The 24,482-nt window shown below is 37.3% G+C and overlaps 1 long non-coding RNA gene across 1 annotated transcript; it reads right to left on the bottom strand.

Moving 5' to 3' along the window:
• Positions 1-1,057: 1,057 nt before the first annotated feature.
• On the bottom strand, positions 1,058-23,280 carry LOC123393697. Its single transcript, XR_006608501.1, has 3 exons — positions 23,152-23,280; positions 8,354-8,423; positions 1,058-1,431 (listed from the first exon to the last, which is right to left on the bottom strand). It is a non-coding gene; the product is annotated as an uncharacterized LOC123393697 (long non-coding RNA).
• Between the last annotated feature and the right edge of the window lie 1,202 nt (positions 23,281-24,482).

Raw genomic sequence — 24,482 nt, forward strand, 5'->3', positions numbered from 1 at the left:
AGTTTGGACAGAAAAAAAATAAATGAAACAGTAAAACTAGCCAAAATACAAAGTAGGCAATATAGAATTTAATATTTACAAGATATTGCAGCTGTCTTTCTATCACTAACTTTTAATCTTACTGTGTTCTGAGAACATACCTGGTATGATTTCTGTTCTTTTAAATTTGTTGAAGTCCAGAATGTGGTCTGTTTGAATATCAGATAAAACTGACTTCTGTACATAGCTGAACTGAACTTAATTGACATAATAAAAAACTTGACTCAGGATAAAAGACATTTTTGTCAAGCTTACACAGAAATTACAACAAGTAGACTGCATTCCAGATAACTGGAAAATCCCCAAATGTTAGAAATTTTAAAAAATACACTTCCAAATAACTGATATGTCAAAGAATTCTCCAGAGAAACTGGAAACAAACTATTTGAACTAAATGGAAGTGAAATTAATACTTCTCACGGACACCAGGTGGCTCAGTCTATAAGCGTCCAACTCGATCTCAGCGCAGGTTTTGATCTCAGAGTCCCGGAGTTCAAGCCCTGTGTTGGGCTTCATGCTGGGGGTGGAGCCTATCTCGAAGAAGTACTTGACAAAATCCATGGAATTCGGTGAAAGCGGTATGGAAATTTATAGCACCAAATGTATGTATTAGAAAAAAAAAAAAGAAATATCTAAAATAAAAAACCTAAGCTTGTACCTTAGGAAAATAGAGAACAATTTAGATCTAAAAAAGCAGAAGAAATAGTAAAAGAGCAGATGCTAATAACATTGAAAGTAGGCAAACAGTAGAGTAAATTTAAAAATCAAAAGCTATTTCCATGAAAAAAATCATTAAATTAATAATCCGTGAGTAAGGGTAATCCAGAAAAAAGAGAGAAGACACAAATCATTAGTATAAAAAAGGAAAATTGAAAGAGGCCGTATCAGGGAAATTCAAAGGGTAATAAAGGAATATCTGATGCCTGCAAATTTGATAACTTAGGTAAGATGAACACATTCCTTGTAATAGACAAACTACCAAAATTCACAAAAAGAGAAATAATTTTAATTAGTCTACATTCATTTTAAAGAGTGAATCAATAAATAAACCTTCCAAAAAAGACATCACCAGGTTATGCTGATTTCACTAGTGAATCGTGCCAAACGTTAAAGGAAGAAATGATACAGATTCTCCATAATCTATTCCAGAAAATAAAAGGCAGAGAAATACTTCCTAATTCATCATATGATGCCGGCGTGATTACCCGGGTATGACCCACGTCAGATGGAGTGACCGTGCTGCTCGGGCGTCTCTATCCTGCAGATTCTCTGCTCGATCTATCAGTTATTCGAGGTAGAGAAGATGTTGGGTTCCAGAGCTAACAGCCAAGCAGGAACTCTTGAGACGTCTTTGGTGCAACACGGGGTTCTGTTAAAGCAGAGGGACAGGACCTGTGGGCAGAAAGAGCTGCTTTGAGGTTGTGAGGGTGACAGTGACAGACCTCGAAGTTGGGAGGGGGTTAGGGACGAGCTTAAGTCTCCAAAGGACTTTTGGAAAGAAGGTTTCCAGGATCTTGAGGGGCTCACTGTTGTTAGGAAAAGACCATTTATTATTGTCTAATAAAACCTTAGTCCCGAGGCCCTTCAGATGTACGTCTGCGGGTCATACGCTTGGGGGACAATTGCTAACATGTATCTTGAGGGGTTTAGAGATAAGGGAAATTTCCAAAGGGATTTTTATATTAAAGTAGACTTATAGGATCCTGGGGTTTGGCTAAGATTGACTTTTGCCCTTAGAGAAGTATTCATATCCAGGCAGCTAAGCTCCTAGAGGAATGTCACTCTGCCGGCTCAAGGACTTGTGAATGGTGAAAGTAGCCAGGAAATTTGATTTTTCTTCTGCCTTTTTTTCTCACGTCATTACTGACAGAAAGATGCTTATGTCTCCAACTGGATTGGTCAACTTGTCTATTTTCTCTTAAATTGTTCAGTGTTTGACTATTTGGGATATATTATCATGAGGTGCCCTGCTGATCTTATGCCTTGTACAATTCACTGTTCTTAACAGTCAGCTTTGTCTCAAGTTAATGGCTACTCTAGCTTTCTTCTCCAGCATCGGGTATCTTTCTCCATCGCTTTACCCTTAAGCAATCTGCGTCTTTAACGTGTTCATCTCGCAGATGGCACATTGTTGGGTCTTGTGCGTCATTCACCTGACATTCTTTGTCCTCTCGTGGGTGTATTCAGACTATTTCCATTTACATTATTATGTATGTATTTTGATTTAATACTTCCTGTTTATAATTTTCTATGCTTTGCATTTTTTTTCTCTTCTTTTTCTAGTTTCTTTGGTATATAGTTTTACTCTCTCCTTTCTTACCAAAATAATTATACCCCAAATTTTAAAAAAATAATTGCCTTCAAATTTACGATATACAGTTTTAACTAATCTAAACCTGCTTTCAAATAACTATACCAGCTCATGAGTCTTAAGGTACTCCGGTGCCATTCTCTCCTCTTGTTCACACTGCTGTAATTCATTATTTATTTCACTTTGCCCTGTGCTGTATGCTGTACTACTCAGTAGCTTGTTACTATTGTTGCTTTACACAGTTATCTTTTAAATCAGGTATTATCAAAATAATGTTTTACTTTTATTATTCTTTCTCCAACCCTCTTCATTTATGTAGCTCTCTCTTTATATAGAACTTTTTTTTTTTTTTTTTTAAATGTAGAACTCCTTTCCATGTCTCTTTCACAGCTGGTCTGCTGGAGATGAATTCCCTCAGTTCCTGTTTTCTGAGAAATTTTTACTCTTTCAATTTCGAAGGGTGATTTTTCTAGAAAGAATTCCAGACGGGTGGTGTGTTTTTCTTTCAACACTCAAAATATTTAGATCTACTCTACTCTTCGATGCGTGGTTTCTGGTCTCATAAGCAGTCTGCTATGACCCGTCCCCTGTTTCTCTTCAGGCTCTTTCATTCCTAAGGATCTTTCAAGATTTTCTTCATCTTCTGTTTTTCCAGTTTGAATAGAATGTCTTTGAAAGTGTGTGTGTGTGTGTGTGTGTGTGTATCTGTGTGTGTGTGTGTATCTGTTTGTGTGTGTGTGTATCTGTGTGTGTGTGTGTATCTGTGTGTGTGTGTGTATCTGTTTGTGTGTGTGTGTATCTGTGTGTGTGTGTGTGTGTGTGTATCTGTGTGTGTGTGTGTATCTGTTTGTGTGTGTGTGTGTGTGTGTGTATCTGTTTGTGTGTGTGTGTGTGTGTGTTCACGCACACTGGCATTTTTCCTGCTTGGTGTTCTCTGGGCTTTGTGGATCTCAGGTTTGGAGTCTGCCCTTGTAAGAAGTTTTCAGCTATCACTACTACAAATACTTCTATTCCATCCTTTCTTTCTCTTTCTGGTATGCTAATTGTGTACTATTTTATATAGTTTGCTATTTTTCATAGTTCTTGATTGCATTGTTTTGTTTTCATTTTTTTCTGTTTGCGTTTCAGTTAGGGAAGGTTCTCTTGGCCAACTTCAAGCTCACTGGTTCTTCACTCAGCAATTTCAAGTCTACTAATGATTCTGTTAAAGGCTTTCATTTCTGCTACTGGAAGTTTAATTTCTACAATTCCTTTTTGGTTGTTTTTTAGAGTTTCCATCTGTCTGCTTATATTTTAATGTCTTTTTTCCATTAAAAGCATTAATGTATGAATTATAATTATCTTAAATTCTTTCATCTGATAATTCCATTATCTGTGAAGTCTGGTTCTGATGTTTGGTTTATCTGGTCAGCCTGTTTTTTTCTTGCCTTGATCATGATTTCCGATTTTTTAATTAAAAGTTAGACCTGTTTTATCAGATACTAGGGACTGAGGCAAATAAGCCTTTAATGCGAGTATTCATGTTTATTTTGGGTGGCAGTTACACTCTGCTTAATGTTTCTTAAACTATGAGCACTAGAAGCTTCATGCTCTATAGTGTCCTTGGTTTGATCTCCTCTGATTTAGAGCTTCGTTTTGTACTGCCGCAGAGAAGTTTTGTCTTATAGTTCTTTCAACTTTAATCTATTATCATTTTTTAAAAATTATTATTTATTATTTTAGAGAGAAAGAAAATGAGCTTGAGTGGCAGGGACAGAGGGGCAGAGAGAGAGAATCTCAAGCAGACTCCATTCTGAGTGTGGAGCCTGACCTGGGTCTCCGTCTTATGACCCTGAGATCAGAACCTGAGATGAAACTTAGCTGGACCCTTAACTGACTGCACTGCCCAGGTGCCCCTTAATTTACTACTATTATACTCTTTATTAACCAAGGTAAAATTATACAGAAGTCTGTACTGACTGTGTTGGAAGTTAATAGTGAGTGCATATTCTTAAGTATAAATAACGTGGAGGGTCACATCCGTTTCCCGTGGGCCCTGCGGTCCAGCAGGCCGGACATCGCTCAGGGCTCACTGCAGTGCGCACTCTTCATCTGCCGGGTCAGTTTGCCTCCCCTCTGGTGACCGCTGCTGTGCTCTCTGTATTGGAGAGTCTGGGACTTCTTGTCTCTTTCTTTGTTCATTTGTTTTATTTCTGAAATTATGCAAATGAGTGAAATTGTGTGGCATTTGTCTTTCTCTGAGTGACTTGTTTTGCTTAGCATAATACACTCCATCTGTGTCCTTGCAAATGGGAAGATTTCATTCTTTTTGATGGCTGAGTAGTATTTTGTTGTATATATATATATAAAATAAAACATAGTAGTGTATATACCTACCATGTCACCTATATAACAACAATATATAGTGGTTATATACATATGACTATCACATTTCTTAATCTATGCATCAGCTGGAAGACACTTGGGCTCTTTCCATAGTTCGGCTATTGCTGGTAATGCTGTCTTAAACATAATCCAACACCTGCAGACTAGATATTTATCCAAAGGATACAAAATACTCATTTGAAGAGTTGTCTAAGTTCTTTGTATATTTTGAATATTAATTCCTTATCAGATATATTAGTGGCAGATGTCTTCTCCCCATTTAGTAGATTGCCTTGTGGTTTTATTGATGCTTTCCTTCACTGTGCAAAAGCTTTTTGTTTTGGAACAATCCCAATAATTTAATTTAATTTAATTTTGCTTTTGTTTCCCTTGCCTCAGGAGGCCTAGCTAGAGGCTGATGTCAAATAATTATTTCCTGTGTCTTCTTCTAGGGGTTTTATGGTCAGGTCTTACATTTAGGTCTTTAATTAATTTTGAGTTTATTTTTGTATATGGCATAAGAAAATGTCTAGTTGGTGTTGTGTTGTGTTGTGTTGCGTTTTTGCCTATAGCTGTCTGGATTTCCCAGACCATTTGTTGAAGAGAATGTCTTTTCCTCATTGTATATTCTTGCCTCCTTTGTTATAGACTAATTGACCATATAATTGTGGGTTTATGTTTGGGCCATCTCTTCGGTTCTGTCGATTTTTTAATTCTGCTCTTGCGTCAGTGCCATGCTGTCTTGATGACGACAAATCTGTAGACTATCTTGAAATGAGTTATCATAGCAACTCCAGCTTCGTTCCTCCTTCTCAAGATTGCTCTAGCTCTTGGGGATCTTTCTGGGCTCCACGCATTTTAGTGTTCTTTGTTTTCGTTCTGTGAAAAATGGTGTTGGTTCTTCGTTAAGGACTGCAATAAATCCGTAGATTGCTTGGAGTAGTATGGACATTTTAATGATCCAGTGTTAAATGTTCTTCCAATCCGTGAGTGTGGACTATCCTTCCATTCGTCTGTGCTATCTTCAATTGCTTTCAGCAGCGTTTTTGGAATATAGGTCTTTTACATCCTTGGTTAAGTTTATTCCTAGGTATTTTATAATTTTTGGTGCAATTTCAAATGAGATTATTTTCTTAACTTCTCTTTCTGCTGCTTTCTCAGTGTCTACAAATGTAACAGATTTCTCTATATTGATTTTATATCCTGTAACTTTACTGAATTCATTAATCAGTGTAGTAGTTTTTTGGTGGGGTACCTAAATACATAAAGCAACTACTAACAGACATAAAGGAAGAAATTAACAGTAATACAATGATAGTAGGGGACTTTAACTCCCCATTTACATCAACGGATAGATTGCCCATACAGAAAATCAACAAGGAAACACTGAAATTGAATGGCACATTAAACCAGATGGATCTAACATGTATATTCAGAACATCCCATCCAAAAGCAGTGTATTACACATTCTTTTCAAGTCTACAGGAAACTTTCTCTACAGTAGGTCATGTATTAGGTCACAAAACAAGTCTCAGTAAATTCAAAATGATTGAAATCACATCATGCATCTTTTCTAACTACAATGGTATGAAACTAGAAATGAATCACAGGAAAAATCTGGAAAGAACCTAAATACATGGAGGCTAAATAATATGCCACTAAAGAATGAGTAAATCTAGGGGCACCTGTGAGTCTCATTCAGTTAAGTGTCTGCCCTTGGCTCAGGATATGATCTAGGGTCCTGAGATAGAGCCCCACATAGGGCCATTGCTCAGTGGGGAGTCTGCTTTTCTCTCTCCCTCTGGACCTCTCCCCCCAGCCCTGCTCATGTACATGCTTTTTCTCCCTCTCTCAAATAATAAAATCTTAAAAAAAAATAAAATAAAATGAGTCAATCTAACCAATGGCTGTAGCCATACAGACCTGCCTCAAGAAACAAGACAAATCTCAAGTAAGCAACCCAACCTTACACCTGAAGGAACTAGAGAAACAAAAAAACAAAACCCAAAGCCAGTAGATGCCCAAAACCTGCAAGATTAGAGCAGAAATCAGTGAAATACAGACTAAAAATACCCCAATAAAAACAGAACAATGAAACCAGGAGCTGGGTTCTTGAAATGATAAACAAAATTGATAAACTTCTAGACAAACACATAAAGGAAAAAGATCGAGGACTCAGTAAACAAAACCAGAAATGGGGGAGGAGAAATAACACCTGATACCACACAAATGCAAAGGATTATAAGAGAATAGTATGAAAAAGTCTGGAACTGTGATGTCTTCAACTCTGCTTTTTCAAGATTGCTTAGCTATTTGGGGGTCTTTTGTGGTCCCATACAAATTTTAGGATTGTTGGTTCTAGCTCCGTGAAAAATGCTGGTGGCATTTTGATAGGAATTACATTTAATGTGTAAATTGCTTTGGGTTGCATAGACATTTTAAGAATATTTTTCTTCCAATCCATGAGTATGGGATATCTTTTCATTTCTTTCTGTTATCTTCAATTTTTTTCGTAAGTGTTCTATAGTTTTCAGAGTACAGATTTTTTACGTCTTTGGTTAGATTTATTTCTAGGTATCTTATGGTTTTTGGTGCAATTATAATTGGGATTGATTCTTTGATTTCTCTTTCTCCTGCTTCGTTGTTGGTGTATACAAATGCAATAGATTTCGGTATTTGATTTTGTATCCTGTGACTTTACCGAATAGAAAACCCAGAAATGGACCCTCTGACCCAGCAATCACACTGCTAGTTATTTACCCAAAGGCCACGAAAAATACTAATTTGAAGACATACTTGTACGCCAATGTTTATGGCAGCATTACGTATAATAGCAGAACTATGGAAAGAGTGCAAGTGTCCAATGACTGATGAATGGATAAAGAAGTGTTGTGTGTGTGTGTGTTTACACACACACACTGGAATATTGTGCAACCATCAAAAAAATGAAATCTTGCCATTTGCAACAATGTGGATGAAGCTAGAGTGTATTATGAAAGGCAAAATGAGTCAGAGAAAGACAAATACTATATGATCTCAGTCATGTATGGAATTAGGAAACAAAACAGATAGCATGGGAAAAGAAGAGAAAGATAACCCAAGAACAGACTCTCCATACAGAGAACGAGCTGAGGGTGGGTCGGGATAAATGGGTGAGGGCACATTTTGTGAGGAGCACTGGGTATGGAAATGATGAATCACTAAATCCTTCCCCTGAAACTAATATAACACTGCACAACAACTAACTAAAATTTAAATAACAACTGGAAACAAAAAAAAAATCTAAATTTCAACATTTTATATGCACTGTGCTCTGATTTATTGTTCAGATGACACTGAAAACAATTTTTTGAAGCACTAAACATAGCTGACTAAGTTCTTCCAGGCATCAGTACCAAGAATCCAGTAAAACACCACTTTATGAGGTATAAGGTTGTAATAAATGTACCAAAATATTTTTAACAATAAAAATCAGAACAATTACTTTTTAAAATCTCTCAAAAATCTTAGACACCCATACATTTTAACTGTATAAACTTCTAGATTATAATTAAATATTTTGTTATTAATAAATATAAAACCAGTTTTAATAGACTTCTGGCATAAACTTGCATATATTTGTAGTGTTTTATTGCTTACCAGAAGAGATGGTTCTGTAATCTCATTTCTGATAAACTTTACGTTTTCCCTCTCTTGTTTTCCGTGTTTGCTGTGGGTCAGAAAACACGAGCATTCCAGTTAATGGGGCGGGGGAGGGGAGGGTGTCAAAACAAACCTGTGAATTCAATAATGCTTGAAAGATCCAGGATTTTTTAAAAAGTTATATTACAATATCTTAAGACTATAGGTTTCTCATAATCTATTTCTCAGAAGAAGCAACTTCAGAAAACAAATCCACTGCTAGTCTTTCCTAATGACTCCCCGACAGACTCCTTTCTGTGAATCAGTATATTCAGTCACTTCTCTTGCAGACGATCTGATAAAGTTAAAGACTTGTGGAAGATTAGAGCATTACATAATCTTTTTGAGAAAGTTTTGACAGTTGATTTTCATAATTTAAAGAAAGATGAATACTGAAGAGAAAAGAGTAATACATTTATTAGCATTTTTTTTTGTAATCTCAACACCCAAAATGGGGCTCAAACTCATGATCCCAAGATCGAGTCACACGCTCTACTGCCTGAGCCAGCCAGTCACCCCATCAGCAAACGATTTAAGCTAATTTTATATTGCTTGATTTTCACATCAATATACAATAGTTTAACCAAAAAGAAGGCTACTAAATCCCACATACAAAAGAGGTAGTGTATGTATTTCCTTTATGTATGGAATTCAGTTGGCTATGGTTTTATGATGTAATGGTAAAATGCACATTACTTAAGATCTTCATTCATTTCTTTTTTTCATCTTCCCCATAAACAGATATTTATTGATATTTTACTATATCTCAGATAAAGCCTGGGAATTTAAAACTGAATAAGGCAAAGAACTTGAAGTCTATCAATAGAGGCAAATAAATAAATGAATAAATAATATTTAAATGTATGAAAATTTGGCCTTGCTAATAATCACGCTATGTAATACATTCTGCTAAAGTTAATAAGAAACAGTATTTCTCCCAAATTAGTATCTGTAACACTTAAGGCTCATAATTATCCTCTTTAATTGAGTGACCACTTCCTTGCCAGTGATGGCTGCAGCCTGTCTTTGGTACTTCTCCGTCTAGATTGCTGGAAAGTCATGATCAAGTTGTTCTTGCTTCATGGCAGCAACAAATCCCCTGAACTGAAATGTTAACCCCTCCTCAGAAACATTTATGGCCATTCCTGCCTTTACAAAACTCTTTCCTTCTACCTCTTGTCCAGAAGACCACGGTCTCTCTGGTGAGAATCGCCCTGGTTGCTGATAATAAACCTAACTGTCAGGGTCACAGATTGTCCTGATAGTTTTTATTAGGTGAGTTTTATTAATACTGAAATGGAAATGCTTGAAAAGTGCTAGATTTTTTTTAGCTACTTAATAATGTGGTTTTTGTTTTTTATTTCTTTCCTTTGTAATTTTTTGTATGATTGTAAGCAAATATTAAGGGCACAAACAATACTTCAATTATTTTAAACTCAGCTAACGGGTTAAAAAGCACATAAATGTTAGAAAAGGGAGATTTCTTGATTATCAAAAAAGATGATAGATAAGGCAAAGAACATACTAATCAGGAAATCAGAACATCATCTGTAGTTTATAATTCAAATACAAAGTAATTTAAAATATAAGTAACAAACGTCAAATACATGATTTTGACATGTAAGCAAAAGAATTTCACCATAAGCAAAAATGTTATTTGCTAATAAAATACTTTATTAAATATTTAATGTTTCTTTACTTAACTAAATTTTATGATCTTTTTTTCATAAATTTCAGATCTTTTTTTACATGGTTGAGAAAGAAAAAACGAGATTAGATGTACAACAGTAGATATGCAAGTGTTTAGAATAATCATTGTTTTCTTCACCAAATCCCCATTGTTTTGTGCACTTATGTCCATGGTCATTCTTTTATTTTTTTCCCAGTAGTTTTAAGCACTTACAGGTCAAGTACCAGGATAGAGCTGATGGTGTTGAAGTCGGGGAACGGGGGTCTTGTCTCATGGAGTTGAGGAGTGACCATGGTGGACAAAGGAGGGTGAGAATTTTATAAAGCAAGGATACAGAGAAAGTTCTCAGCACTGAGAGGGGCTGACTGGGCTGCCAGGTTATATGGGCCTCCACTGACAGTCTTTACTTAGAACCAACCAGGGAACTTGCGGCCTTAACATTCTTGTGGCCTCTTGACTTGAGCACGGACTAATGATGACATGTTTAATGGCTTACGTCTTCTTTGGGGTCTGGTTATTCCTTGTTGGGCACAGTGTGACTGCCATGACAAGATGTCACTTCTGGCGCCGGAGCAGGGTGCTCTTGTTTGTTCCCTCATCCCTGGTTTTGCTGCGCCTCAGCATTTCTGGGATTGGCGGTGAGCCTGATCACCAATGTCTCCCAACCTTGCTTTGCCTATCCTAGACTCAGGGAGACCCTTCAGATGTATATGGTGCCTCGGACACTTGGGGGATGATCGCCACATGTATCTCGGGGGTAGAGATAAAGGAGTTCTTCTGTGTTAAGTAGACCTACAGGGTCCTGCGGGTTGGGATTGCCTTTTGCCCTGAGCAAAGTGTCAATATCCAGGCAGCTGAGTCCCTGAAGGAATGTCCCTTTGCCTGTTTCAAGGACTTGTCAATGGACTGCAAGCAGTAAGGAAATTTAATAATTTTTCTTCTGCCTCCGTTTCCAACATCAGCACAAATATGAACAACCATCGGATGAGCGTGGCATTGCTTTTATAAAACTACACATGCACAGATGGCTGCGCGAGTTTTCTAAGGCTTCGAAGAAAGGCTTTGTTGCTGGGCGATGTGTGACAATTCTAGCTATACTACCTAAAGGAATGGAAATATTGACAGAACCAGTACCAAAAGTTGCCATGTATCAAACATTGACTCTGTGGTCTGCACTGTGTTAATATAAAGAGAATTTATATCATTGCATCACTTAATCCTCATAAGTACACCGTGAGGTAGTTACTATCATGATGGCCTTTTTTAAAATGAAGAAGATAATATTTTTATAGGTTAAATATTTGTTCAAGGTGATAAAGAGAGGTGGAGTCAGGACCTTAGGCTAGCTCTTAGAGCTAGCACGCCTCTTCAGTGTTAGCATCAAATTTTGTACATTTAATTACCTGGAAGAGGCTTCAGAATGATGCCTTTGAAAGAATGTGCTAATAGTTGTAAAAGAAATCACCTGCTCTGCTCTGATCAAGGGGAAAAATCTAAAATGAGAAGAGGATTTTATCCTTTGTGCCAAAAAGGATAAATCCAATAGCACCCAGACACAGCACACATAGGGGAATAATGAAGGTGTCTGTGTGTTATTGGAGGGTTTCTAATACTCTGCAAAGTGATTATCAAACAAAAAAGAATAATTACTAACTTAAAGGAAATTATTTTTCCAGAGCAACATTTCTGCACTTGGTTTCCCAGAATATTCATCCACTGAGATAACGATTGGGGATTTGGGAAGAAAAAGAAAGTGATTATTTCTCTAGCCAAATGCATTTGGAAAATATGCACTATTCGATATTCACAAATTCCATTAGCACATTAAAGATCCCAAGAATTTCAGTAGTATGAAAACCTACTTGACTTAACTCAGTATTTATCATACATTCAATAATTTGTCAAACAATCATATTAATTTGCTGAAAAACATGCTTTGGGAAATGTTGGTTTATGGATACATGAATATGTTTCAGAATAAGAAACAAATACAAATTCAAATTATATCTTATGTTGAAAAGTTTTAACTTATTTGCAGTTTCTTAGTAAGTGCCAGTTTTAAAGAGTATGCTTGAATTTTACATATTTTTCCTCATGTGCACATTAAGTAGGAAATGCCTCTGATGAGAGCAAAAGTTCTAAGAAAAAAATCAGTTTTGGGGCGCCTGAGTGGCTCAGTGGGTTAAAGCCTCTGTCTTCGGCTCAGGTCATGATCTCAGCGTCCTGGGATCGAGCCCCGCATCGGGCTCTCTGCTCAGCGGGGAGCCTGCTTCCCCCTCTCTCTGCCTGCCTCTCTGCCTGCTTGTGATCTCTGTCTGTCAAATAAATAAATAAAACCTTTTTAAAAAATCAGTTTTATAATAAACAAGGGATCAATTAGTAAATGTGCTGTGTTCTCTCCTGCTGAGAATAGAAGTCTGGCTATGACAACAATCTACACATACGGCCCTGCCTATTATTATGCCATTTTATAATAAAGTATGGTAAATTTTAGACAAGTAAACCTATTCTAAGTAATATTAATCTTTTACAAAAATTCAGAAATTCCCATTGATATGGATTTTGGGTTCCAGTACATACTGGCATTACACAGTGATTATCTTCATTAGGAACTGCTGTGGAACGTTAGTGAGATTTCTCTCAAGAGCTGCTTCAGGAAAATTTTACTTCCTTCTCATGGCAGTTCACAAAGGAAATGATAGAGGCCTTGGAGTAAGTCAGCAAAAAAAAAAAAAAAAAAAAAAAGCATGACATATAAAGGAATTACTTTTATTTATTTATTTATTTATTTAAAGATTTTATTTATTTATTTGTCAGAGAGACAGCGAGCGAGAGCGAGCACAGGCAGACAGAGTGGAAGGCAGAGTCAGAGGGAGAAGCAGGCTCCCTGCTGAGCAAGGAGCCCGATGTGGGACTCGATCCCAGGACGCTGGGATCATGACCTGAGCCGAAGGCAGCTGCTCAACCCACTGAGCCACCCAGGCGTCCCTAAAGGAATTACTTTTAAATTACTTTTAATAAATTGAATTCAAATTAAGCTAAACCTTAAGTGAGTAGACCTTTGTAATATACACTTATTCCCCCTGACAAATATGCATCATAAAACTCAGGTAGAGAATTATGATTTTAAAAAACAGGTGATTATATAAAGTCTTAGACTGTTATTATTTTTTCTGCTTTTTTTTCTTTAGACTTCAGGAGCTCTCATTGGTTTTCTTTTCAACCATGAAAATGACTTGTCAGGATTTCTTATGCCAGATAGTTACTCAAATACTATTTTATACTATGTAAAAATTTGGGCAACAATCTAATTTAATTCTGAATTTATATATGGGACACAGAGAAAGCATTTTGGAATATAACTGAATCATAATTATTTGAGTTACTTAAAGGAGTTTCTCTGTGTGCACACGCATGCGCACACACAGTGTGTTATATGTATCCTATATATTTTTATTTTTTTAATATTTATTTATTTATTTTAGAGAGAAAGCATAAGTGGGAGGGGCAGAGGGAGAGGGAGAAAGACCCTGAGATCATGACATGAGCTGAAACCAAGGATCAGACAGTTATCAAACTGTACCACACATGTATTCCATATACTCCATACGTATGCATATAGGATATATGTGTAAAATATGTGTGTATGCATAAACACATATGCAAATATGTGCATGTGCACAAATAAATGCATACCTATGTACGTATCTTGGTTTAATGTTGTTTTTGTTAACACAGAACTATGTTTTGTCCATATCATTGTGCTCAAGTACACTGTGATGATGAAAAATCATACTTCATCATCCAACTTGTCTCAAGGGTTTGCAATTAAAAATTAACAGTAAAAATTCTCTCTACACTAATTTAGTAAAAATGAGACCAAATATGGGTGCCTGGGTGGTTCAGTGGGTTAAGCCTCTGCCTTCAGCTCAGATCATGATCTCAGGGTCCTGGGATCGAGCCCCGCATTGGGCTCTCGCTCGACGGGGAGCCTGCTTCCCTCTCTCTCTCTCTGCCTGCCTCTCAGCCTACTTGTGATCTCTGTCAAATAAACAAATAAAATCTTAAAAAAAAATTAAAAAATGAGACCAAATATAAGCTTATTACAAAGTTATCAAAAATGCCATTTTCATTGATGAATATTGACTCATATAAAATTAAGAATATGCTTTTATAATGTACCTCCATTTGATTTTACATTTAATTTCACATTATTTGGGATTGTGTTATTACTTAATTGAAAACAAAATGAAATAATCTGGGGGACGCCTGGTTGCTCAGTGGGGTGTACGCCTTCAGCTTGGGTCATGGTCTCCCCCACTGGTCTCTGAGTCAGTGGGGAGTCTGTTTCTCCTCCTCCCCCTGCCCCTCCCCCTGCTTCTGCTCTCTCTCTCTCTCTCTTAAATGAATAAATTTAAAAATCTGTAAAAAAAAAGAAACAATTTTGGGGTGCCTGGGTGGTACAGTCAGTTAAGCACCTGACTGTTGGAGCTAGCTCAGGTAGTGATCTCAGGGTTGTGAGATCAAAACTCACTGAAGCCAGAGTCTGCTTGTTTCTCCCTCTGCCCCTTTCCCTAGCACTCTCTCCACTAAAATAAATAAATAAACAAATAAATATACCCAACACTTTCAATAATTTCTAGAGTAAAGTTAATTTTTTTGGAATTTTATAAAGCAAAAAGTTCATTAAAGAATATGTAGATTTCAATAGAATACATTAAATTTTCTCTAGTATATTTTCTGTTAAAGTAGTGTATTACATACTGAAGGGGTAAGAAAGATAAGTAATTCACTAATATCTTGATCAAAGACTTCGTTGACTAGCAGTGAAATACGTTTATGTACAAGTAAAACATGAATACTGGAACTCTCAGTAAAATTCATAATACCCAAAATGTGTAGGGCATAGTAAAAATTATTTTGTATTTTGATTTGTATACCTATTTTATTTTTATATATTTTGAAGTATCCCGGAGGCTCTGTTTATTTGTAATTATTTGTTGCTTCAACAATTACAAATTCTCTTGAAACAAATGTAAAAAAGAAAATCTCAATAACAACAAAAAGGAAATTTATGCATAAAAGAAACCAAATAGAAACTACATAACTGCAAAGCAAAATAGTAAAGGGGAAAAAAAAAACCCTGCTGGATGGCTTCATAGTGGAGTGGAAACCACCCAGGACAGAGTAAGTGAACTTGAGGACAGATCAATAGTTTACTTAATCTGAACAGCAGAGAGAAAAATGATTTGGAAGAAATGAACAGAGCCTCTGGGCCTTGTAAGATAATTGACACTTTCATTATCAGAATCCCTGAAGGAAGAAGGAAGAGAGTGGGGATGAACCAATGTTCAAAGAAATAATGACTGAGCACTTCGCACCAAATCTGGAAAAAGACATAAACCTGTGGGTTCAAGAAATCCAGAGAAATTCAAATAGAATAAATTCAAAGAAATACCCGTAAAGATGTATCCTAATCAACATGTATTCTACAGACAAAGAAAACATTTTGAAAACAGCCAAAGAAAAATGACTGCTATGAGTAGGGGAGGATCAACTTAAGTCAGAGCATTTCTCTTATCTGAAACGGTAGAGGTCGGAAAGACGTGGCGCAGCACTTGAAGTGCTGAAAGAGGGCTGGCAGAGTTGCATCACATCTCTAGAGAGTCGTCTACGGCGAGACGAGGCAGAAGCAGAGGAGGAGGGGCTGTTAGGATCAATGAGGTGAACCCAGAAGTCAGGGGTCTTGTTTTTAAAACGACTCTTGCTTTTACTCTGAATCAAGTTTTATATATTAATTTGTTAGAACTCATCAGGGAATAGGCATGAATTTGTATTTCTTATTAATGTTTCAACTTTCAACACATAATCGAGGAAAACAATAGAAATAGTGACAAAAATATGTGACATTTTTAAAAATAAGAAACATAATTTAAGATTAAAAGGATTTTCCTAGAAGCCTAAGTAATGGAACAGGAAAAAAGTCATTAGAATTTATTCAACCAAAAACAGGAGTAATCATGTTAAAATTGGAGCTAATAGGAAAATACTGTATATCTCTTATAGTTAGGAAGGGCAGTGCTGCAAGTGGGATTTTTCCTAAGCATGTAAAAAAAATTCTTTTTGAATTAGCACTTTTTAATTTCCCTTATGAGGAGAAATGTTTTGATGTTTAGTGCCTTCATGATTAAAAAGAATTAAAGACCGAATTTATGAATCATTTTTTTCTTCTGTAAATTCATAGAGAAACATAAGCACCATGTGGATACAATAATCTAAAAAGTCATGATTGTGTATAGTTTATTTTAAAGATGAAAAAGGAATAATCTGATTCAATTTTTTAAATGAGCAAGATGTATTTGCATCTTAAGTGATTAATTTTGCAGAACATCCCTGCTTTGTTTATTTTTATTTTAAAGATTGTAATTATTTATTTATTTAGCAGAGAGAGCAAGGGAGCGGCAGAGGAAGGGGGAGAAGTACACCCCCACTGAGCAGGGTCCTGGGAGCTGGGACCCCGGGAGCATGACCTGAGGTAAAGGTAGACACTTAACTGACTGAGCCACCCAGGCACCTGAGAACATTCCTGCTTTAATTCATCAGTGTAAACTCTTAATTAATTTCTGCCTTTGACTTTTCTAAAAAAAAAAAAATATATATATATATATATATATATTCTGAGTTTTTAAGTATTGGAGAATTATAATGACTAGAGGAAGAATTACACGTGCAGATTACAGAATTACATAGTGTTCTGACCAGTAGGGGCATGTGGACCCATTGAGACTAAATCTTCATTTACAGAGAAGTCCACAAAGAAGGAAAATTGTCTAGACCACTTCCCTAGACTTTGAAGAATGCATTTTTGCAAGGCTATTTATGACAGAAAGGTTTTGGAAGCTCATTATTAAGGTAATTGATAAAAACAGTTAAATGTCAATAAGCCTTTGACTGTGGCTCATGTCATAACTCAGTAACAAGTATATATCACCAATTCTTTTAATTTATAACCATCTCAAAAAAGTTTATGTAATTTGTAAAGCTTGTCATATTATTTTAACTTCATGGCATAATGAGGGAGTTGACATTAAAATATTTTTAAAACAATTGAAGTGCCTTATATGTAATTGAAGTAGTCACTGATATGTCTACGGGACAGAAACCATCTATTTACGAACTATTTTAACTCCTTAAATCAAAGTAAAGAAGGATCCAATACGGGGTCAGAGCTCTGAAGAGGCGTGTTTATTGTGCTTTATTCACGTGGCTATTTCCTTCAGGAATCTAATTTTTTCTTGCTTGCTTTCCCGGATTCTGAGGATCTTTGACGGGATCTTCGCAGCGACACACGAGTCGGAACGTTGACGGGTCGCACGAGAGTCGCCGTTCATAGAGACGGACCATTTTCAGGTCTTTATTTTGCTTCCTTTCACTGCTGTGAAACACCAAGTTCGTACTCAAATGAACACCTTGTCAAGGTCGCTCCGCGTTCGTACACTTGGGATCCTAAACGTTCCGGTGACCCGGAACACAGCTGGACGCGCGGCAAGTGTCCGGCCGCGCCTTCGTTGAGCCTCGGCGGATTCCAGGAAAGCCCCGCGCTACGGGACTCGACGGCCACCGGATTCGCTGTCGTCGGGTCCCCTTGGGGGCCGGATTTCTCGGCTCGGTGCGCACGTGGCACCCACTGGCGCGCGAGGCCTGGGAGCCGCGGCCCGAGGACGTGGCCGTGGACATGCGCCGCCGCCGTTCCTTCTTGGCTCGCACGACCGTGTAGACACTGAAGGCAAAGTCTTCGTATAATCCGCCGGGATGTTCCGTGCAGCGGCCGGTTCCGCCCCACAGTTGGTTCCCGGCTTCTTGCTTTTATTGACAGAATGACCCATTTGTTCCGGGGTGCGGGTCCGCGGCACCATGTCACACGACACACCTTCCTTCGGGCCGGCCCCGTGTCCGCCACCGGACCGGCCCCGTGTCCGCCCGTCACCGGACCGGCCCCGTGTCCGCCCGTCACCGGACCGGCCCCGTGTCCGTCCGTCACCGGACCGGCCCCGTGTCCATCACCGGACCGGCCCCGTGTCCATCACCGGACCGGCCCCGTGTCCGTCCGTCACCGGACCGGCCCCGTGTCCATCACCGGACCGGCCCCGTGTCCGTCCGTCACCGGACCGGCCCCGTGTCCATCACCGGACCGGCCCCGTGTCCGCCCGTCACCGGACCGGCCCCGTGTCCATCACCGGACCGGCCCCGTGTCCGCCCGTCACCGGCCGCGGCATCCCCCGCGCTCCCCGCCCGCAGCCCTCCCTTTGTCTCCTGAGGCTTTCAGTGCCTCTTTAACAAACAAAATTATTTGAGAGACGGGGGGGGGGGGGGGGGGGGGGGAGGGACAGACAGGGGGACAGAGAGACAGGGAGAGAGACAGGGGGACAGAGGGAGAGAGAGGAAGGGAGACAGGGGAGAGAGGGAGCGCACCCACGCGCAGGGAGGCGGCGAGAGGGAACAAAGATTGAAGCCGACTCGGGGCTGCGCGGAGCCCACGGCAGGGCTCGATCTCGTCACCCCGAGATCACAGTCCGCGCCCAGACCGAGACTGAGATGCTGAACTGACGGAGCCCCCCAGCGCCCCATTTTAGAGCTTTTTATGTAACTCGATTTTCTGTGAGGAAAGAAAAATACTTCGTAAACTCATTTTTATTATTGGTTGTCTTAAATACAAGCTGAGTCCCAGAGTCCCAAAGTACCAAAATAAAGAAATAAAATTCTAGGCTTATTTTAAAAAATGTCCACTGATACTCGTTTCAGCTAATTATATTTTTGATATGTGGAAGAAAGAACATGGGGATATGATCTTGTTATATTTATAATTCAGTATCTTATCTTTTCATTCCATAGGAAGAAGTGAGAAAAATGAAAAGACAAGTAATCTGTTTGTAGTTTGAAGGGTTTTAGGGTTAATAGCATGTACTATATTCAGTTTTGAGGATAAATGATAAATTTGGCACTCATATTGCCCTGATGTCTGGATTTTTGTTTTGTCGTCAGCAATCTTGAATAAACTATTTTCTAAAGCCCATATAATTTTCCGAGAAGTAGCACGCAAGCATTTGAAATTGTGTCCGTATCTTTCCTAGCCTTAAGGGAATAGAGAGGTAAATTATGCTAGCTTTTAAAATAATATCCAAGAAACATCAAGTCTACTCACTTTACATTACAGTGGCTGCAGACACATATAAAAGTGCCATATTATTATACTAATAGATACTAAAGTTTTTTCCTATTTGTGGAACAGTGCAGAAAAGACAGTCACAATACTGCAACTTTTTAACCAGTAATAAGCAAGTACAATGCAAATTAAAGGCAGAACACATTCTGACTTAGTTCTAGACATTTATAAGCTCAAGCTTTAGACCCACGGTGGTGACACAGGCATCCTGTCCCTCAGCACTAGTATTTTTCAATATTAGTGTTTTGGGGTTTTTTTTGCCTCCTTTTCCCAAACATTTTTATGGTAAGAGAATGACTTACAGCTCTAAGTAATAGACTCCAGAATGAAATGGTATACTTGAATTTCTATTTTTGACTTTGGTGATATATATGTATCTAATATATTATCAAGTAGTCAAATATCAATTTGCTTCCTATTTTCTTTGAGGGGTCAAAGGAAGCATTAAATCCCATTTAACTTAGTAAGTAAATACAATCCATTGATACAAAGAAATAGCATGCAAAGCTGCATGTTAAAAGTAGAGAACAGTCAGGTCTAATACCTTCACAAATTCTAGATATTTTGAATGATTTCCTCACACAGGAGAAAGCAGAACTTCAGCAGAGCTATAAGAAAACATTAAAAATTAGGTGGTTATGGCCAAAGAGACAAAAAGAAAAGAAACAATTTTTTCCTATTATCTGTAATTATAATTTAAAAAATTCTTTGTAGTTTTAAAAATTCAGTTTTTAATAAAAAAATTTGGTTGATTAATTGATACATCAATTAATTATGTATCAATTAATCATGTATATCAATTATATGATCAATTTCAGTGTGTATCTGTTCATCTACAAGGTTATTTATGAAATACACTTATTTTAAATATGAAGGCATATAACAATCTACTAGTGAAGACCAAAGAATTAAAATTAGTTATTTTAAATAAAATAATTATTTAAAAATGTGTGCTATATTGCTCCCATTTTTGAGTTTAGAGTATTGTGCCCTATGTGGGTTTCTACCTTTACACACGGTATTAGTTTCCTATTGCTTCTTCAACAGATTGCCAAAAATGCATTTTCTTAAAACAACATAAATGTATTGTCTTGCTGTCAAGTCAGAAGTTCAACACCAGTCCCAAGAGCATAGCATCTCTGTGACCATGTCTCCATAATCATATCTTTTTTCTTATTCTTCTGCCTCCCTCTTCATGTGCATATGGTATAATTTAGTAATTCCACATCTAGTATGTATCTGATAAGAAATCTGTTCATCTTCACAGAAACACTGTAATAATACTCAAAACATAAAAGCTACCAAAATTCCTTTTAATTTTTTTCCCAAAATTCCTTCTATAGCTATAATGGATAACCAAATTGTGATGTGTCCTATCAGTGAAGTTTTATGTAGCAATTAGGATGAATGAATAGAAACTTTATACCACAATATGACTTGATATTTTAAACACAGTATTGATACTTAAGCTTGGAAAGAATTCATAAATTTATCATAATAGAAAAGGTGAATAAATGGAGAGGTATATGGCCATTTTGGAGAACAATCTGGAAATACACAATGAAAATAAATGTGTTCTTTATTGATATATATTCCATATTAACTCTGCTGTAAGAACTCAAGAAAATATCTTAAGGGGTGTTCCTTGTATAGCTTTATGTAGGAGCAGAAAGATGGAGAAACAGAGGAATTTATCACTACGGAAATGAAAAAATATGTAGTAAAATTTTGCAGTAGATATAAATCCCAAAGCATAATTTAAATAAAAATGAGAAAAAATGAGACTTATATATAAGATCATCTATGTATATTTTTCATATATACTTTCAAATGTACATAAGCATATGGGAGATGAGTTCAGTACATAGTTTAGTAAAGAAGGAATAGTAGAACGTGATTAGGTGCTGGGACAAACATTACTGGTAATGATAAGTATAATAAAAGTCCACAAATATAAAACCTTGCTCAGATTATCACAACAGCATTCACTAAACAAACAGATAGAAATAATTAAAAGGAGAGCAGGCAGAGAAAGACGACTGTCGTATGATCTCTCCGATACGAGGAATCTGAGAAACAGGGCAGAGGGTCATAGGCGAAGACAGGACAAGATGAAACAAGACGAAACCAGAGACAGAGACAAACTGTAAGAGACTCACGCTCAGGAAACAAACAGAGGGTTGCTGTGGTGGAGGGGGTGGCCGGGGATGGACACTGGGGGTCATGTGCGGTGGTGAGCGCTGTGGATTGTGTAAGACTGATGAATCACAGACCTGTACTCCTGAGACGATACTTTGTATGTTAAAAATTTAAAAAATTTTAAAAAGAAAGAAAAAGAGGAGAACATGGAAAAAGTGATATTTTATAACATGGTCTGACTTAGTTAAAACAGGGTTCATGGCATCAGATACAATAAATGCCTTTATAGGATTGACTCTGAGGACGGCAGTGTTTAAAATCCATTTCATCCATCCGTCGGGAGAACCTAATTGCAAAGGTTGGCAAGGTTCCCGGTGTTCTGCTTACCCCTTCCTGCACTGACGCTTGGTCGAGGCTTGGACTTGGATGCGGCTGTGAATCAAACCTCAGCCTTGCCTGGATATTATATCACAGACGAGGCTTTGGGAAGGACCTTAAGTAAGCAACACGCAAGGGCAAAGACGAACTGTGAACGCTGAACAGAAAAAGTCTAACAATGTATATAAGATCGTTACCGCAGCAGAAGTATAGTCTTCAGACCATCTCCAAAGACCCAGACAACAATAAATTTTGAAAAGTACTTATTTTGAGAAAGAAAAAGAAAAGGAATAGGACTGTTATCATAATCTGGCCTCTGTAGGAAAAGATCCATAATAAAAGAACAAAGCAAAGAAGTTCCAGATGCTTCCAGTGAAGCGCTTAGACTGAGAATCTCTGAAATTACAGTTACAGAACGTTATTTGACATGACAGTGTTGATATAGTAGTATTTCTAACAAAAGTCACAATGAGGGAATCTTAGCCAGGGCAAGATGATATATTCAGTTTAGGAGAATTCACAGAGGGTTTCATAATAGGACTGTATCCAATAAAACCAGGGAAAGCATTGACTCTTAAATGTCAAGATAACTTTTTTAAAAATTAAACTAATTAATTACTTAAGCAATTTCTGAGTTCTGTTTTGTAATTGAAAGCAAGGGACTTAGCGTGAAATGATGCTTGGAAGTATAAAAGTTTAAACCATTCATGCTAATTACTGAGCATCTAATGTAGAAATGTACCATGATAGATTCCTTGACACAAATGTTAATCCGTAAAAAAAGGAAGGTTTCTCTTTTGGTTGTCCTATGTTGGCAGGGTAGAGGTTGTATGAGAATTTTTCTCAAGGGCCATTTTTACCTGTTATTGGTCAGGAGACATAATTCACTTCATGTACAGAGTAAATTTTTCAAAGCATGGAGGGAATAGTATAGTCTCCTATACTTTTGAAAATAATAACTGAAACTCCAAAAATTAAAGTCTATAGCATATTTCACTTTCAAACATTGAAATGTGTGGATACATTTATTTGAATAAGGAAAATAAATAAAGGCTAGAGATGCAATTAATGCTGAGAAAATTGGTAGAAACCAGAAAGTCTCTAGATGAACAATAGACTATTTTTACTACCATGACATGGTGACTGGAAAATCTGTCATACGTAACACTCTTCCAGACTTTTTCTTTCTTTTTTTTTCCCCAACATTTTATTTTGCAATAATTTCAGACCTACAGAAAAAGATACAGAATTGCTCAAAGAATTTCTACAAACCCTTCACAGATTATATTAACCTAATATTGCTTATCGACCCCAGAATTTTAGTACCTTAAGGCAGCGAACATTTATTTTCTTACATAGTGTCTGAGTGTAGGAATCTGGAAGCACTTCAGCTGAGTGTTTCTGGTTTAGAATTTTTCATGAGTTTGTAGTCAAGTTGTTGCCGGGGTTGCCGTCGTGAGGAGGTGGCGGAGAATCTGCTTTAAGTCTCATTCGTGGCTGTTACTAGGACACTTTCCTTCCCTGACTCACTCAACCTGTGGACCTCTCTACCCAGATGCTCGCCCAGCAGGCAGCTGGCTTTCCAGAGAGAGAGAGGAAGGGAACGTGAGGCTGAAGGAGAGGGAGAAACATGCCTTTAAAGACATAATCTCAGATTTCTACGACACCATTTCTGTCGTAACAATTTGGGGCTAAATCCAGGCCAAAGTCAAAGGATGAGGATTGCTGCACATCCTGAAGGAAGAAGTATCAAAATGTCTACAATATTGAAAGCCCCAACCCAGATTACCATGTGTTAATATTTTATCCCATTTGCTTTATCATTCTACCTCTTATTATTTACATTGGGGGGACTTCTATGTTATAGACAGGATGCCCCCTTACTCCTTAAAAACTTCAGTGTATATTTATTAAAAACAAATGTATTGTCTTCTATAACTGTTGTGCAATTTTCCAAAATAAGGAAATTAACATTGATACAATGTTATTATCCGATACACAGACCTTATTCAAGTTTTCTATTTGTTCCACTATGTCCTATGTTGAAAGATAAAAAAAATCTGCTCTTGGATCAGACCAGGATTACTCATTGCATTTACTTGTCATAGTTTTTTTTCCTTTTTTTTCTCCTTTTCCTCCTTTTCTTTTTTTCTTCCCCTCCCCCACCCTGCCTCTCTTTTCTTTTCTTTCTTTTGTTCATTTCCTTCCCTCCCTTCCTTCATGTTTTTCATTTTATCGTCATCTTTTTGCTATCATCTAAATTAAAACAGTACCCTAGGCTTTCTTGTTTTCCATGCCCTTGACTCTGAAAAGTCAAGAACATTTATTTCTTACATTGTTCTTCAATTTTGCTTTGTCGGAATATTCCTCATGATTTGATTACCGTGATATGTATTGGCAGAAATACCATGTGTATGAATTTTGATGCTCCCCAGAGCATTATATTAGAAAGGACATGCCTCTCTTGTTATTAGAGACCTTAATTTTGATCACTTGGTTAAAGTGATGCTTGCCAGATTTTCTACATTAATGTTACCGTTTTTCTCTGTGTAGTGTATTAAGTATCTTATAGGAGATACTTTGAGATTATGTAAATACGTGGTTGTCCATCACAGTTTCATTTCTGTATGATGATTTTTTACTTGAAAGTATTATTA

This window comes from Mustela putorius, unplaced genomic scaffold (assembly GCF_011764305.1).
Source record: "Mustela putorius furo isolate JIRA1106 unplaced genomic scaffold, ASM1176430v1.1 tig00000992_pilon_pilon_pilon, whole genome shotgun sequence".
NCBI classification, from domain to species: Eukaryota; Metazoa; Chordata; class Mammalia; order Carnivora; family Mustelidae; genus Mustela; species Mustela putorius.